The sequence below is a fragment of the Bufo gargarizans genome, chromosome 3, assembly GCF_014858855.1.
Source record: "Bufo gargarizans isolate SCDJY-AF-19 chromosome 3, ASM1485885v1, whole genome shotgun sequence".
Lineage (NCBI taxonomy): Eukaryota > Metazoa > Chordata > Amphibia > Anura > Bufonidae > Bufo > Bufo gargarizans.
In genome coordinates this window covers 383984869-384003918 of record NC_058082.1, presented here as the reverse complement: position 1 = coordinate 384003918, position 19050 = coordinate 383984869, and the positions used below count along the sequence as shown (strand labels likewise).

The window sequence follows — 19050 nt, the reverse complement described above, 5'->3', positions numbered from 1 at the left end:
CAGATCCATTTGCGGACGTGTGAATGGACCCTAACTCCGGGTAAATGGAAAGCAGGAACTCAGCTGAGATCCAGACACCAAACGATCCACAACCAGAATGAGCTATCAACCGCAAGGAGTGATGGGTAAGCTATTCTAAGAAGGGAGTAGTAATGGTCACATGATCTACACCTGAAAAGGAGGTTTGGACATCCTAGCAACACATAGCTTCTTTTTGTTTCACTTTGTCTATCAGATCACCAGTCTTTCAGATCTCACGGGTATGACACCCCCTAATACACCTCAGCTGCTGCAGAACTTCACAATACACACCAGCTGTATATACTGGCACAATATGGGGGGGCACTATGGAGAAGAGGGGACACATCTACTGGGGCCCTAAATACTGGCACAATTTGGGGGGCACTATGGAGAAGAGGGGAAGCACTATGGGTGCCCAATATACTGGCACTATATGGGGGGGGGCTTTATGGAGAAGAGGGGATGCATCTACTGGGCGCCCTATATACTGGCTCTAATTATGGGGGCTCTATGGAGAAGTGGGGGTAAAGGAGCACTATGGGGGCATTTACTGGGGGCCCTATTTACTGGCACACATTATGGGGGGCACTATGGAGAAGTGGGGGAGAAGAGCACTAGGGGGGGCATTACACGGGGGCATTTAATACTGGCAACCATTTTGCTGCCACTATGGGGAAGGGGGAGAGGAGCATTATGGGGGCATCTATGTGGGGCAGTCTATAGGGGCATTTTATACTGGCACACTATGTAGACAGGGGAGGAGCACTATGAGGCATCTTCTGGGGGCACGATATAGGAGTATTTTATACTGTCACAAATTATAGGGGCACTATGGACACCTAAGCTCAACTGGAGGCACTAAGTGTTTTTTTCTAGTGGCACACAGTACGGGTCATTGGAACACATAAGGGCATTGTGGGGACATTGGCTCTACTGGGGGCACTAAGTTGGTTTTATTTTTTTTGTTAGTTTTTTTTCTGACACAACGGGGCATTTTTTGCACTGGTGCACACTATAAATAGAATTATAAATTATAAAATAAATTCTTACTACCAGTGGCATTATGGTGGGCTATATTACAACTGGGGGATTATGGGAGCATTATTACCGTACTTCTGGGACACAATTACTGTTGGGGGCACTGTAGGAGCACTATTACTACTAAGTGTACTCTGGCACAGAATTATTACTATTGTTGGGATTTTTGGGAGCACGATTACTGTTGGGGCACCCTGGCACAGTATCAGCTTAGCACAGTTGCCTTTGGGGGACATTATGGTTACACTATTAGTGTCAGGGACACTATTCGCTGGGTGCACTTATTTTTTTAGAGCATTGTGTTCCAATAATTATTGAAGGGGCACTATCTGTGTGTAACTAGTATTTTCAGGGGGTTTATCGGTTTATGCAGTATAGTTTTGGGTGTGCATGGTGGGATGTTGAGAAGGTGGGAGGATGATAGGAAAGTAAGAAACTAAAATGTCTGTCAAACTCTGCACAGAGAAGAGATGGCTGAAAGAAAACATAATGGCGTTCTGGTCTGAATGGAGAAGATAAAGAAAGAGAACATCTACATCAAAGGAGACATCACTGGATGTAAGAGGTATGTGGGGCTGTATTTGGCTACTATCACAACTGTGTTAGTGATTCTGGCAGCTGAGAACAGCCTGCCAAAATTCACTGGATCCGGCACTGCAGACTGAATGCCCGCCGCCCCCATTAACTACAATAGGGTATGGCAGAGATCCGCCCACAATCGGAGGGGGAGGCTTTTTTGATGTTCGCCCTATTGGTACATTTCCCTAGAAACTGCCCTGAGTGGCGTTCATAATGACTATAAAAATATTGCCATAAAATATAAGTTGATTTGCCACCGTTTTTATTTTTTAGTGATAAAGGAGAGATATTTCTTATTACCGTTTCGCCCTATAAGACGCACCTGCCCATAAGACGCACCTAGGTTTTTAAGGAGGAAAATAAGAATAAAAATATTTTGAACAAAAAGGTGTGCTTTTGGTGGGTTTTGAACTAATGTTGGTCTGTGGATGACACTGTTATGGGGGATCTGTGGAGGACACCGTTATGGGGGATCTGTGGGTGACACTGTTATGGGGGATCTGTGGGTGACACTGTTATGGGGGATCTGTGGGTGACACTGTTATGGGGGATCTGTGGGTGACACTGTTATGGGGGATCTGTGGGTGACACTGTTATGGGGGGGATCTGTGGATGACACATATGTGTCAGCCACAGATCCCCTCCATAAGTGTCCCTGTAGTGTGAATGACCCCCAATACAGGTGGTGGGGGTCGCATCTGGTTTTATAATGACAGCGTGGCCCGTGCAGTGACTGTATTCTACTACACGGGCCCCGCTCACTATATATACCGTAATCTTATCTATAATTGTGGCATTGTTAATAGTAATCAGCGCCTGTATTACTTACAACAAGCGCTCGGTAGCAGGGAGGAGGCAGGCCAGGAGGATGGGCCCTGGCAGCGTGAGTTACTACGTCACGCGCCTGCGCCACCCACTTTATGAATGAAGCAGGCGGCGCAGGTGCATGATGTAGTGACTCGCGCTGCCAGCGCCCGGCCTGCCTCCTCCCTCCTCTCTGCTACCGAGCGCTTGTTGTAAGTAATACAGGCGCTGATTACTATTAACAATGCCACAATTATAGATAAGATTACGGTATATACAGTGAGTGGGGCCCATGTAGTAGAATACAGTCACTGCATGGCCCCCGCTGTCATCATAAAACCAGATGCGGGACCCCAGCCCCTCCTCCCTCTCAGCTGATACACCCGCCGCGTGGCATCCCTGCGCAGCATATCATTGACAGTTCGGCAAAATGCAGCATTTGCCCCATAAGACGCACTGCTATTTTCCCCCACTTTTTTTTTGGGGGGGGGGTGAGTCTTATAGGGCGGAAAATACGGCAATATCAATAATCGTTATCAATAGCAATATCTAAAGTTACTGGTATAAAATGGGTGAAATATTACCAATTACCAGATGACAACGGTCAATATTCAGTTTTTCCTCTAGCTTATGTGATTGTTCTCCGTTTTATACCACAGCTACAGTATGTTGCCTTGGTATCACCAGGAATAACACACAACTCTTGCAGATGTAACATAAAATACACCTTTTCTTAACTACAATGTATTACAACAATACTTTCAATATCATGGTCATATCAGTAATACATACACCATTTATGTACCAGTGTGATATTACTCGCTCAACCATATGTCTAACTTAAATATCAAAACAAGACTGAATCTCAGCCCTGTATCCCCCTATATTACTGATAATAAGATTATCAGTAGTTATAGGGTCACCGTCCAAACTACACTAGTATGGCTACCTAGGTGACACATGAAAACAAAAATACAGACTAAAAAAAAAAACTGTAATTGGGGCACAGTAGATAAGAACCTCCTGCGTAGTGGAAAAATAAGAAAATAAACACAAAACATAGAAGAATTGTCCATCTTCATCTTGATATCATAGTCACTAGGTCTTTATAGGCCTTTGGTCCTTTATGATGTACTCCTCCATCGCCCCATTGAGAAAGTCAGCTCTTAATCTTTCCTTGGTGTTTCATGGCCGAAGCTCATCTGCATTCCTGGGGCTCACAATATCCCATCTAGAATACAACACTAACACCACTAACTGAGCAGTCAGTCTTTCGTATGCTAATATATGATGACACATATAAACAAAAACACAAATGTACACAAAAGGACAGGACACTGTGGAGAGGCATGGGTTTAACCCCTTCCCGACCGCAATCTGTATATATACATGATAGCTGCACATACCCCGTGCAGCTACCAGGTATATATACGTTCTGAAACACAGAGAAAGGATGCACCAAACAGATGTAACACTGACTATGCTGGCAAGACACAAATGAAGGTATTAAAAGCTGAGACTTTTGCCAATATGTTCCAGTAATGGAGATATCGGAGCCCATCATGCACCACGTGACGGTTCTCAGCATGGCAAGGGGTCCTAACCGCTGCTCTAACTATGGTGTGAACACGGTCTGGGGTGATATAATTCAGCTCACAGCAAAGCTTCCCACAAACGCCCAGCATGAATGCTGCGGTTGTGCAATGTGAATGAAGCCAGGCTGCAAGCCACACCTACACCAGACCATGTGATGGAGGTTACCAGGTGCAAAAGAGTGTTTGAATGCCAGGTAAAGGCAAACGCACTCAAATCTAACAAGGCAGAAACCAAAAAACAAAAAAATATAGTGGCAATTCTGGAGGAGCTGCTCAGCCCCTGACACAGTGGCGTGTCTTTAATTAGGGGGAGCAGCCCGACCGCATGTGGACCGCAGTAATCGACTGACCCCAGCAAAATATGCATACAATGGAGGATGTCTGCGCGGTCCACATGCACCACAAGAGCAAACTACACGGAATGTAGCAATCATATGAAACACAGAGAAAGAATGCACCAAACAGATGTTCTGGCAGCTCTTTAATCCAAGCGCTGCAAAGCGCTTGGATTAAAGCTTCTGCCCCGCCCTGTATGCTGTAGTAATGCCGGCAAGGGACCAATCAGAGTGGCCCCTTGCCAGCAATCGATCAGATTGGTTAGTCTGTGCAGACTAACCAATCGGATCACGACAGTGAAAAAATGCCGGTTTCAGGCTCTGATCTACGCCCTGCAGATCAGAGCCTGAAAGCCGATAGTGTAACTCATGCCCTCCAAGCCCTTAGTGCCCCTCTGTGCCCCACTCCTGCACTCATCTCCTACCCTGCTGGTATGCGGTCCGCCCCCTGCATTAATTTTCTAGTCGCCCCTCCTGCCCCAGCATCCCTCGATATTGTAGGCAGCCTCCCGACCCCCCCCTTTCCAGCGCTGCCCCCCGATCCCCCTGCTGTGTGCGATGACGGCGGCTCCATTACTGAGCCGCCGCCATCAGCAGAGTGTCAGCTCTATGCTGGCACTCTCCTGTAACCCCTATAGATGCCGCGGCATCCATGGTGTTAACAGAGGGAGGGAGCTCCCTCTCTCCACCATCGGGGCTGCAGCGCTGTGATTGCAGCACCCGATGGTTGCCATGGCAAAGGCGTCCAGTGCTGCCACCTACAGGCTATCTGGAAGTACTATACTTTGGAATTCAAGAGCATTGCAAAGTATAGTACAACAATCAGCCCCACTAGATCTTCAAGATCCAAGAGTGAACTGATTAAAAAAAAAAGTGAAAATAATAAAAGTAAAAATAAATAAATAAATAAAAATGTGAATTAGAAAAAAAGAAACTGCCTTTTCCTATAAAAGAAAAGGAAAAAATAAAATACACATATTAGGTGTCACCGTGTCCGTAACGACCATCTCTATAAATATATCACATGATAGACCTCGTCCGATAAACACCATAAAAATAAAATTAAAAAAACAGTGCCAAAAAAGCTATTTTTGTCACCTTACATCACAAAAAGTGCAACAGCAAGCGATCAAAAAGGCTTATGACCCCCAAAATAGTACCAATCAAACAGTCACCTCGTCCCGCAAAAAATGATACCCTATTTAAGACAATCGCACAAAAAATAAAAAAAAAGCTATGGCTCTCAGACTATAGAGACACTAAAACATCATTTTTGGGGTTTCAAAAATGCTATTATTGTGTAAAACTTAAATAAATAAGAAAAAGTATACATATTAGGTATTGCCATGTCCGTAACGATCTTCTCTATAAAACTATTACATGACCTAACTCCTCAGATGAACGCTGTAAAAATATATAAATGAAAACTGTTCCAAAGCAGCCAATTTTTGGGTCACCTTGCCCCATAAAGTGTAATAATGAATGATCAAAAAATCCTATGTACCCAAAAATGGTACCAACACTTCCTGCACAAGACTACTGGCACAAAAATAAAAAACATATGGCGTTCAGAAAACCAATCCAGCACAATCTACCTTCCAAAAACCGTATGGCACTCCTTTCCTTCTGCACCCTGCTGTGTGCCCGTACAGCAGTTTACGACCACATGTGGGGTGTTTATGTAAACCGCAAAATCAGGGTAATAAATGTTGAGTTTTGTTTGGCTGTTAACTCTCAATGTGTTTAAGAAAAAAAAAATATAAAATGGAAAATCTGCCAAAAAAGTGAAATTTAGAAATTTCATCTCCATTTTTCTTTAATTCTTTAAGTTTTTAAAATCAGTTTTGAGTAACTTGAGGGGTGTAGTTTCTACAATGGGGTCATTTATGGGGGTTTCCACTATGTAAGCCCCACAAAGTGACTTCAGACCTGAACTGGTCCTTAAAAAGTGGGTTTTGGAAATTTTCGTAAAAATTTTAAGAATTGCTTCTAAACTTCTAAGCCTTCTAACGTCCTAAAAAAAATAAAATGACATTTCCAAAATGATGCCAACATAAAGTAGACATATGGGGAATGTTAAGTAATAAATATTTTATTAGGAATGACTTTCTGTTTTAGAAGCAGAGAAATTGAAATTTGGAAAATTGTGAATCTTTCCAAATTTTTGGTCAATTTGGGATTTTTTCATAAATAAAGGTGAAATAAAGGTGAAACCTATTGACTCAAATATATGACTATCATGAAGTACAATGTGTCACGAGAAAAACAATCTCAGAATGGCGTGGATAAGTAAAAGTGTTCCAAAGCTATTACCACATGTCAGATTTGTAAATTTTGACCTGGACACTGGGGCATCAATGACCCTTGGTCATGAAAGGGTTAAACACCACCTTGGCCCCATCTTCTAGCCTAGACAATACCTCCAGGATGTGACTATGGACAAGATGAAACTGCATTAGGTTGGTCATTTTTTGCAGACATTACCACTGCATTAAAACTTCTCCTGGCCATTGTCAGTTTGTATATCAGACATAGCAGGCTAGGAGTGACCCTTTTACTAAATACTATGGATGGCCCCTGGCCCTATCTTATATGAAGGATGGCCTTATGCCTATCCCATGCATGCTTAAACTCCACTGTGTTTGCAGCTACCACTTCTGCAGGAAGGCTATTCCATGCATCCACTACTCTCTCGGTAAAGTAATACTTCCTGATATTACTTTTAAACCTTTGCCCCTCTAATTTAAAACTATGTCCTCTTGTAGCAGTTTTCTTCTTCTAAATATTCTCTCCTCTTTTACCTTGTTGATTCCCTTTATGTATTTAAACGTTTCTATCATATCCCCTCTGTCTCGTCTTTCTTCCAAGCTGTCTCAGACCTGAACAAACAGTGAGGCTGTATAGGCCAAGAAGCCACACCCCACAGTCAGACACACCCAGTGACATCACACACACACTGGGAAGGGAGTTAACCCTTCCAGCACCACAGGAAAGGGAAACGCACATAAAGGGGAAGTGACCAAACTAAGATCACACTGTGGCTGTTGCCGCAGGCAACGACATGGGTGGCAGCCGTCCTGGGAGACGGCCTAAAGGCCGTTACACTGCCACCACATGTACAACATACCAAACGTTGCCACAGGCAGCCACAGTAAAAGGACAGTGTCAAAGTGCACACCAGACAACACAAAGTGCACACCAGACATACAAACGTGCATACACACACGCACACAACTCCAAGGGAACCGCACACATAGCTGTTGTCCGCGGCAACCGCACTTGAGGCAAACAACATCATGCCTCAAGCTGCGGTTGAAACAACTACCCAAACCGCGGGCAACTGTATACGGCTCCCAAGGAGTCACGGCCATAACCGTGGCCGTGACAATATATGTCTGATAATAGATTTGGGGCTTCAGTGTTTGATAGTTATTGCAAGGGAAGGGGAGCCGCCCGTGAAGGGGAGATCTCCCGTCAACGAGAGGCATCCACAACCATTCATTCGAGAAAGCCAAATAATTATAATTCGGCGTTCAATCCACCCGGTACTAGGGTGTTGAATTCAAAGATTCTCCTAGACTCTAAACGTGACATTGCTTTAATATGGTCACCTCCTCTCCAATGTCTCCTCACTTGTTCTATGACAGCAAATATAAGGCCTCCTGAATTTTGATTGTGATAACATCTAAAGTGGTCTGATAATGTATGATTTTTATAACTTTTTTTTATGTTTGTTATGTGTTTAGCAATTCGTTTCTTAAGGGTTCTCTTAGTTCGTCCTATATATTGTTTCCCACTAGGGCATTGGATAATATACATTACGTTGGTGGAGTTACACATTAGAAATTCCCTGATGTCATATGTAAAGTTGTTTTGTGTGGAGATTAGTTTATTGGTTTTATTTCAAAACGTTATTTTACAGTTACTACACTGTTCACATCGATAGAAACCCTTTAGCTGAAGCCATTTGTTTAATGATGTATTGTATTTCTTAATAGGTTTGATAGTTGGTGCTACTTTTAATCCTAAATTGGGAGCTTTGGTATATGTGATCTGAGAAAAGGTTGGTAGTAAGGAACCTATCATTTAATCTTTCTTAATCACCTCCCGTCCGCTCATAGACTAAAAACGTCCGGGAGGTGGTTCTCGATTTCTGAATGGACGTTCCGGAACGTCCATTTAGAAACTGCAGCTGCACGCTAATCGCGCAGCTGCTGATCGGGTTGCCCGCTGTCAGTGACAGCAGGGCAACTCTTAGAGAAGGCAGAGACAGTGCCCAGGTTACAGGAGAAATCAATAGTAAAAAAAATAAAAGTGAAGTAAAAAGAAAAAGGTTTCACAAATTCCCCCAAGTAAGGAATGAAAAGAAAAAGTTAAAAATAGACATATTTGGTATTGCCGCGTCCGTGACGGTCAGCTCTATAAATATATCACATGATCGACCCAGTCCGATAAACACCATGAAAAAAAAATGAACTGTAAAAAAAAGCCATTTTTGTCGCCTTACATCACAAAAAGTGCAACACCAAGTGATCAAAAAGGCGTATGTCCCAAAAAATGGTACCAATAAAACAGTCACCTTATCCCGCAAAAAATGAGCCCCCCTACATAAGAAAATCTCTCAAAAAATAAAAAAATATAGCTCTCAGAACATGGAGACACTAAAACATAATTTTTTTGGTTTCAAAAATGCTATTATTGTGTTAAAGTAAAATAAATAAAAAGTATACATATTAAGTATTGCCGTGTCCGTAACAACCAGCTCTATAAAAATATCACATGACCTGACCCCTCGGATGAACACCGTAAAAAAAAAAAGCTGTCAAAACAAGCCAGCTCTATAAATATATCACATGATCGACCCAGTCCGATAAACACCATGAAAAAAAAATGAACTGTAAAAAAAAAGCCATTTTTGTCACCTTACATCACAAAAAGTGCAACACCAAGTGATCAAAAAGGTGTATTTCCCACAAAATTGTACCAATAAAACCTCATCCCGCAAAAAATGAGCGCCTACAAAAGGAAAAAATAAATAAAAATTTAAACTATAGCTCTCAGAACATGAACACATTAAAACATAATATTTTTGTTTCAAAAATGCTATTATTGTGTAGAAACTGTCACCAGTTTTATGGTGTCCTAACTAAGGGCAACATAAATAAGTGACTAATTCTCTTAGCAAAATTCTGGCTCACTTTCTTTAATTGACCCAGTCAATCTGCCAACATCTTGTATTGAAAAGCTCCAGCTGATAATGATGAGTGATGAATATTCATGAGCTACTGACTCTCCCCGTCTACCTGCTGCTGATTGACAGTTATTTTCCATATGAATCAGCAGCAGGTGGGCAGGGGAGTGGCTATAGCTCTGAATTAAATATACGCTGGACTCGCTGACATCACGCTGGACTCAAATCAGCTCATTAGCATGCGGCATCTTTGTGTGTATATTATGAGGTAACCATCTGTCACACCAGTAAGTGAATACATTTAAGGTACTTTTTAGTAGTTAATGATTGTATATAATTAGTTTGATTATAATCAAATATCCACATGACAGGTTCCCTTTAAATAAATAAGAAAAAATATACATATTAGGTATCGCCACATCCGTAACGATCTGCTCTATGAAAATGTCACTTGACCGAACCCCTCAGGTGAACGTTGTAAAAATAAATAAATGAAAACTGTGCTAAAACAACCAATTTTTTGGTCACCTTGCCCCATAAAGTGTTATAATGAATGATCAAAAATAGTACCAATAAAACTGACACCTTATCACCTAGTTTCCGAAATGGGGTCACTTCTTGGGAGTTTCTACTGTAAGGGGGCATCAGGGGGGCTTCAAATGGGACATGGCATCTAAAAACCATGTGGAGTTTTCTTCTGCTCCCTGCCGTGTGCCCATACAGCAGTTTATGACCACATGTGGGGTGTTTCTGTAAACCGCAGAATCTGGGTAATAAATATTGAGTTTTGTTTGGCTGTTAACCATTGATGTGTTAAAGAAAAAATTGGATTAAAATGGAAAAATCTACCAAAAAAGTGAAATTTAAAAATGTTAATTCTTTTCCTTTAATTCTTGTGGAACACCTAAATGGTTAACAAAGTTTGTAAAATTGGTTTTAAGTAAATTGAAGGGTGTAGTTTCTACAATGGCGTCATTTATGGGGATATCCACTATGTAGGCCCCACAAAGTGACTTCAGACCTGAACTGGTCCTTAAAGCATAACTGTCACATTTAGACCCTAATTTCAATTTTCATATATGTAGTTACTAATAACATTATATTCCAGAATCAGTTACTATTAGACTGACTTACCCCATATTTAATAAGATTCAGCCCTTAGCAACCAGTCTGCATAAAACTGCAATTTCACTATTCAGTTAAGATGGCCGCCACTGCCCTCACCCTGAGGCTAATCCTGCCTGCCCTCACTAGCCAGTAGCAATAACCCCCCAAAAGTGTCAGTAACCAGAGCCCTCCCCCCTAAAGGGTTAATCTCCTGAAGCACAAAGGGGTACTCTTACCACATGTTGCTTCCATTTATACACTGAGCAGATGGCAGATCTCCCTTCCCTGTTGTGCACTGCTTCAACTCTGCATTCTCCTAGTCTGCTGAGTGAGGGAGCTTCTGCCAAGCGCAGGGACAGGGAGAAGTGCACACAGCCGAGGCATTGTTATCAGCTTCTGGGGAAGACCTGGCTTTAATCATTTACTTACAGTCCCTGGCTGTCAGTAATGTGACCCTGCACGCTGCGTGCTCGTCCTTCAACAGATGGACGGACCATGCCTAGCAACCCTATTTTAAGCACAGGTAAAAGTAGGCAGTACAGGGAACAAAAATGTGGAATTAAGGGGTAATTGAATACACTGTGAAAAGTTGAAATAGTGCCACCAAGGTGATATTAATCACCACAATCCAATACTCAAAAAAAAAATAATACGACAGTTATCCTTTAACCCCTTAAGGATACGACCCTATTTCACCTTAAGGACCAGGCCATTTTTTTGCAAATCTGACCAGTGTCACTTTAAGTGCTGATAACTTTAAAACGCTTTGACTTACCCAGGCCGTTCTGAGATTGTTTTTTCGTCACATATTGTACTTCATGAAAGTTAATTAAATGAAGTGGCTCACTGCTGGTAGTGGGTGGTACGGTGCTGCAAACTCAGTTTGGGGACGCCCCACCTCAATGGAATAAGTAAATGTAGAAATAAGGGAGTGAGCACTCGTCTATGGCATACACTCAGATTTAATAATAAAAATTGCAATGACAAATTAATCGGACAATAATTCAATAACACAATTAAAATACTATAAAATATTACCAATGGTATAAAAATAATGGTCGACCATATATGCGCCACTAATTGATGGGAGCAATACACTGATGCATATATGAGGTCCAATGGTGTCCACAATGAATGTTAGATAAAGTGACAGTGCAATAATATAGAGTCGAAATAAATAACTGTGCTGATAACTTGAGATAATAAATATCAATATCCTGGTGAGAGGTAAAGTGATGAATGGGTGCGATAATCTTATGAAAAAATAGGGGACACCGTATAGGGCCTGGCACTATAGACTTGTATTCCTTCCTGTGGAGATTGAAGTTTGATATAAAGTCCGCAATCAACCGCAGTTAACAGTCCAAAAGTTGCTTGTATTCGGTTAATAATATATTCTGTGAACGCAGTCTATATTAGGGCTCTTTCACACCTGCGTTATAGTCTTCCGGCATAGAGTTCCGTCGTCGGGGCTCTATGCCGGAAGAATCCTGATCAGGATTATCCTAATGCATTCTGAATGGACAGTCCGTCCTTCAGGATGCATCAGGATGTCTTCCGTTCCGGAACGGAACGTTTTTTGGCCGCAGCAAATAGCGCAGCATGCTGCGCTTTTTGCTCCGGCCAAAAATCCGGAACACTTGCCGCAAGGCCGGATCCGGAATGAATGCCCATTGAAAGGCATTGATCCGGATCCGGCCTTAAGCTAAACGTCGTTTCGGCGCATTGCCGGATGCGACGTTTAGCTTTTTCTCAATGGTTACCATGGCTGCCGGGACGCTAAAGTCCTGGCAGTCATGGTAAAGTGTAGTGGGGAGCGGGGAGCAGCATACTTACTATCCGTGCGGCTCCCGGGGCGCTCCAGAATGACGTCAGGGCGCCCCAGGCGCATGGATGACGTGATCGCATGGATCACATGATCCATGCGCATGGGGCGCTCTGACGTCATTCTGGAGCGCCCCGGGAGCCGCACGGATGGTAAGTATGCTGCTCCCCCGTTCCCCACTACTACTATGGCAACCAGGACTTTAATAGCGTCCTGGGTGCCATAGTAACACTGAAAGCATTTTGAAGACGGATCCGTCTTCAAATGCTTTCAGTACACTTGCGTTTTTCCGGATCCGGCGTGTAATTCCGGCAAGTGGAGTACACGCCGGATCCGGACAACGCAAGTGTGAAAGAGGCCTTAGCTGTGTAATTCTCACCTCTGTCTGGAGGTTATTCCTTGCTAGGAGTAGAGAGTCTTACCTCCTATGTTGGCTTGTTGCACGGTCTGTTTCTTAATGCGCTGCAGGAGTTCAGCTGGAGACGCTGTTACGTCCTCACAGCTCCCAAACTCTAGTAACCTGGCCCAAATCTCGCGGTATTACGGGTGGGACAGCAGTCCGATCTCCGCACTCACTGTGTTCAGGGCGATTAGGTTGTTACAAAGTTGCAGTGGTTACAAGGTTGCAGTCTTTAAATCTTTCTGTCTTTATAGCATGGCCATGCTAGGAGTTCTCTTTATGGAGGTTCCAACAGAGTGTCTGAAAGCCCAGACGCGTTTCGAGATAGTTCCAATCTCCACCACTGAGGAAGAGATTGGAACGATCTCGAAACGCGTCTGGGCTTTCAGACACGCTGTTGGAACCTAAAGACAGAAAGATTTAAAGACTGCAACCTTGTAACCACTGCAACTTTGTAACAACCTAATCGCCCTGAACACAGTGAGTGCGGAGAACGGACTGCTGTCCCACCCGTAATACCGCGAGATTTGGGCCAGGTTACTAGAGTTTGGGAGCTGTGAGGACGTAACAGCGTCTCCAGCTGAACTCCTGCAGCGCATTAAGAAACAGACCGTGCAACACGCCAACATAGGAGGTAAGACTCTCTACTCCTAGCAAGGAATAACCTCCAGACAGAGGTGAGAATTACACAGCTAATATAGACTGCGTTCACAGAATATATTATTAACCGAATACAAGCAACTTTTGGACTGTTAACTGCGGTTGATTGCGGACTTTATATCGAACTTCCATCTCCACAGGAAGGAATACAAGTCTATAGTGCCAGGCCCTATACGGTGTCCCCTATTTTTTCATAAGATTATCGCACCCATTCATCACTTTACCTCTCACCAGGATATTGATATTTATTATCTCAAGTTATCAGCACAGTTATTTATTTCGACTCTATATTATTGCACTGTCACTTTATCTAACATTCTTTGTGGACACCATTGGACCTCATATATGCATCAGTGTATTGCTCCCATCAATTAGTGGCGCATATATGGTCGACCATTATTTTTATACCATTGGTAATATTTTATAGTATTTTAATTGTGTTATTGAATTATTGTCCGATTAATTTGTCATTGCAATTTTTATTATTAAATCTGAGTGTATGCCATAGACGAGTGCTCACTCCCTTATTTCTACATATTGTACTTCATGACACTGCTAAAATTGGGTCAAAAAAGTTAATTTTTTTGCATAAGAAAATACATTTTGTTACCCAAAATTTAGAAAAATTAGCAAATTTCAAAGTTTCAGTTTCTCTACTTCTGTAATACATAGTAATACCCCCAAAAATTGTGATGACTTTACATTCCCCATATGTCTACTTCATGTTTGTAGCATTTTGGGAATTATATTTTATTTATGTTTATTGATGTTACAAGGCTTAGAAGTTTAGAAGCAAACTTTGAAATTTTTCAGAAATCTTTAAAATCCCACTTTTTATGGACCAGTTCAGGTTTGAAGTCATATTGTGAGGCTTAGATAATAGAAACCTCCCAAAAATGACCCCATTTTAGAAACTACACCCCTCAAGGTATTCAAAACTGTTTTTTCAAACTTTATTAACCCTTTAGGTCTTCCACAAGAGTTAATGGCAGATGGAGAAACAATTTTGAAATTTCTATTTTTGGGAAAATTTTCCAATATAATCAATTTTTTCCAGGAGTGTTTCACTCCTGGAAAAAATTGATTATATTGGAAAATTTTCCAAAAAATAGAAATTTCAAAATTGTTTCTCCATCTGCCATTAACTCTTGTGGAAGACCTAACTTCTAAGGGTTAACTGCCAAAAAACACTCAAAATGGGTTGCCCTGATTCTGTAGTTTGCAGAAACACCCCATATGTGGTCGTAAACAACTGTTTGGCCGAACGGTAGCACATAGAAGGAGGGGAACACCATATGGGTTTTGGAAGGCAGATTTTGCAGGACTGGTTTTGTTTATACCATGTCCCATTTGAAGCCCCCTGTTGCACCCCTAGAATAGAAATTTCAAAAAAGTGACTCCATCTAAGAAAGTACACCCCTCAAGGTATTCAAAACTGGGTTTACAAACTTTGTTAACCCTTTAGGTGTTCCACAAGAGTCAATGGCAGATGGAGAAACAATTTTGAAATTTCTATTTTTTGGAAAAATTTTCAATATAATCAATTTTTTCCAGGAGTAAAACAAGGGTTAACTGCCAAACAAAACTCAATATGGGTTGCCCTGATTCTGTAGTTTGCAAAAACACCCCATATGTGGTCGTAAACTACTGTTTGGCCGAACGGTAGCACATAGGAGGGGAACACCATATGGGTTTTGGAAGGCAGATTTTGCAGGACTGGTTTTGTTTATACCATGTCCCATTTGAAGCCCCCTGTTGCACCCCTAGAATAGAAATTTCAAAAAAGTGACTCCATCTAAGAAAGTACACCCCTCAAGGTATTTGAAATTTCAATTTTTGTGAAAATTTTCCATTTTAACCCTTACTTTATTACTGGAAAAAATGGGTTAACAGCCAAACAAAACTCAAAATGGGTTGCCCTGATTCTGTAGTTGGCAGAAACACCCCATATGTGGTGGTAAACTACTATTTGGCTAAACGGCAGGACATAGAAGAAGGGGAACGTCATATGGTTTTTGGAAGGCAGATTTTGCTGGACTGGTTTATTTACACCATGTACCCTTGCAAGCCCCCTGATGCACCCCTAGAGTAGAAACTCCATAAAAGTGACCCCATCTAGGAAACTACGGGATAAGGTGGTTGTTGTTTTGGGACTATTTTTGGGGTAAATATGATTTTTGGTTGCTCTATATTACTCTTTTTTGAGGCAATGTAACAAAAAAATTAAATTCGAAAATTGTTTCTGCATTCGCTATTTAGTTTTGTGGAACACCTAAAGGGTTAACATAGTTTGTAAAGTAACTTTTGAATACCTTGAGGGGTGTAGTTTCTTACATGGGGTCACTTTTTTGGGAGTTTCTAGTCTAGGCTACATCAGGGGGGCTTCTAATGGGACATGGTGTCAAAAAAAAAAACTGTCCATCAAAAATGGGACAGAATCGGGGCAATAAATATTTAGTTTTGTTTGGCTGTTAACCCTTGCTTTATTACCGGCAAAATGGATTCAAATTGAAATTTTGCCCAAAAATGGGTGTTTTGGCACCGTTTTTATTTTATATTTTTAACACCGTTCATCCGAGGCGTTTGGTCAAAAGTTATTTTTATAGCGACGACTTTTACACACGCGACGATGCCCAATATGTATGGCGCTCAGACTTTGGAGACACTAATCAGGCATCCTAAAACTGCGGCTCTCCAGATGTAAAACTACAATTCCCACCATGCCCTGATGATGGCTGTAGGTTGTCTGTGCATGCTGGGAGTTATAGTTTTACAACATCTGGAGGGCCGCAGTTTGAGGATGCCTCCACTAAAACTAATATTTTTGGGGGAAAGAAAAATTGTTTCCGTGTCTCCAAAGTCTGAGAACCATAGTGTTTTATGTTCTCTAGTGGACTGTTGGGGATTATAAAAATTTAGTACTCCGTGGAAGAGTGATACTCCCTGAAGCAATCGATAACGCAGAGGCCCGGATGATCGGGGCACGTGTCACATTGAGTAGTGGTGTCCTTCCGTATCCCCCTCTTGTGACACACTCTGCACTTTTTCCCCGGCGCCTCCACAACGGCATTCACAGGAGGGTGTCCCCGCCTCCAGGACAGGATTTAAGGAGCCTCCTCCCCTTACCTTACCATTCGTTGTTTCCTGTCCTCGGACGTGCGTGGAAGCCACTCCTGGGGTTATCCAGGAATTTGGATACCGCACCGGCCTGGTCCTTTCCCTGTCGTTCAGGAGGGCTGGTGCTGGGATTGGGGGCTCCGGGGACGTATTGCCTCCCTTCCTCGGTCCTGCGGAGTAAGTCCTGATCGCAGGAATCCCCGGGCTTGCGAGTCCGCTGGAACTCGCGCGGGATCGGGCGTGGTGACGTCAGCTGAGCGATATCTCCTTGAGCAAGAGATTCTCGCGGGACGGCTCCTGCGCGCGGCTGGAGATTTAAAAAGAAGCTCACATCCACCACCGCCGGTGATCTGCAGAGATGCCTTTCAGTGACAGAGAGTCGTCAAAGCGCTCCGCTGATCCCACTGTTTCGGCCCTCAGCCCGGTAAGCCTCCTCCCAGGGGGGAGTTATCCCTATTCTTTTATGTTTTCCACATAGGTTTATGGGGTTAAGGAGTCCTGCTCCTCTCCTCCCCCTGCACCCTGGGTGTCCGTAATTTTACTATACTGACCCCTCACCACCCTTACTCCGGGTCCCTCCTTTGTCCTAGACAAAGTTTGTTTTATCCCTTTTAGGACAGTGAGTCCAGAAAGCTTAAAACCAAAGGGGATTCGGGGCGCAGGAAGTGTGGTGGTTGCCTTAAAGGCTTAGTGTCGGATCCGAAAAAGACCCTTTGCCCTAGATGTATTGAAAAGGTTATCGCAGAAGAATCCCCTTCCTTCGTGGAGTCCATGCGAACCCTCATTAGAGAAGAGATTAAGACTGCGGCTGATTCTAGACAATTGGTGCTTTCCCCTGGGCCTTCCCGTTCCCTAAATCTGGAAATATCAGACCAAGTGGATCTGGATGAAAGGGGAGTTACTTGATGATCAGGTCTCCTTATCCTCTGAAATGGCTGCAGGGAGGCCTATGTGCTTTCCCGAAGAAACACAATCCCTACTGAAGGATATTAAATCTACCCTAAAATTGGAAGATGTAAAAGAGACTCAGTCCCTTCACGATCAAATTTTTCAGGGGTTAGGAGAAAAAAAGAAGAGATCCTTCCCCATCCACAATAATATTAAATACCTTATTTCCAGGGAATGGAGGGATCCTGATAAAAGGTGGACTGTATCGGCCGCCTTTAAGCGCAAATACCCCTTTTCAGAGTCTGACTCTGATTTGTGGGATAAAACTCCCAAAATAGATGCTCCGGTGGCCCGTATTTCAAAGAAATCCTCGCTTCCCTTTGAGGATATGGGTCTCCTAAAAGACCCAATGGACAAAAAATGCGAAAATCTATTAAGGAAATCCTGGGAGACAAATACAGCGATGTTGCGCCCCAGCATAGCGTCCACTTGTGTGGCCAGAACCCTCTCGGTGTGGCTAGATCAGCTAGAGAGCAATCTGTCGGGGGTACGTCCAGAGAAGAAATCTTAAACTCCCTTCCCACCCTAAAGAGAGCATCCAATTTTCTAGCGGACACCTCGGCCGACTTGGTTAAACTCTCTGCAAGAAGCAGTTCTTTAGCCAATGCGACCCGTAGGGCGGTATGGCTCAGTTCATGGACGGGGGACGCAGGCTCTAAGAACCGCCTGTGCTCCATCCCATGTGAGGGAGATAGATTATTCGGCTCCGCTCTTGATGATATTCTGGAGAAGGCCTCCGATAGGAAAAAAGGTTTCCCCTCTGATAATCGTTACTACCAACAGTGATGTTCCTTTCAAAATCAAAAGAGGTCAAGGGCAGATCAGAGTAAAAGGGACGGATCAAAAAGATGGCAACCTTCCAGAGATAGAGGAAGGGGATACCTTTTTAAGCCAGAAGCCTCTACCCGCCCTACCCAGTGACATGCTGACCCAGGTAGGAGGCAGACTAAAACAATTCTCCTCCGCCTGGCAAGAAATTCATGCCTCCCCTTGGGTCACTCGTACCTAAAGCTAGAATTTGTTTCCCCACCCCCAAAACATTTTTTTATCGACCAAAGGCAGCAGCCCGACAAACAGGCGTCCCTAGAGTCAGAGATAACTACATTACTCCTCAAAGGAGTCCTCATCTCTGTACCAGAAGAACAACACGGCAAAGGATTCTATTCCCCTATATTTTTGATTAAAAAAAAAACAAACGGCTCCTTTCGCCTAATAATAAATTTAAAGTCCTTAAACAAATCCATTGTTTACAAGAGATTCAAAATGGAGACCATAAAATCTACCACACAGATCCTTCCGCAGGACTGCTTTATGGCTACTGTCGACCTTCAGGACGCTTACTACCACGTCCCAATATACCACAGGCATCAGTCTTTTCTAAGGATTGCAATTTATTATCAAGGAAAATTGTCCCATTCTCAGTTCACAGC

At 42.9% G+C, this 19050-nt stretch overlaps 1 protein-coding gene across 5 annotated transcripts in view; it reads left to right on the top strand.

Moving 5' to 3' along the window:
* The window catches only part of ANKS1A (ankyrin repeat and sterile alpha motif domain containing 1A), a 731235-nt gene that overhangs the window by 491439 nt on the left and 220746 nt on the right, over positions 1-19050 (top strand). The window lies entirely within an intron of this gene.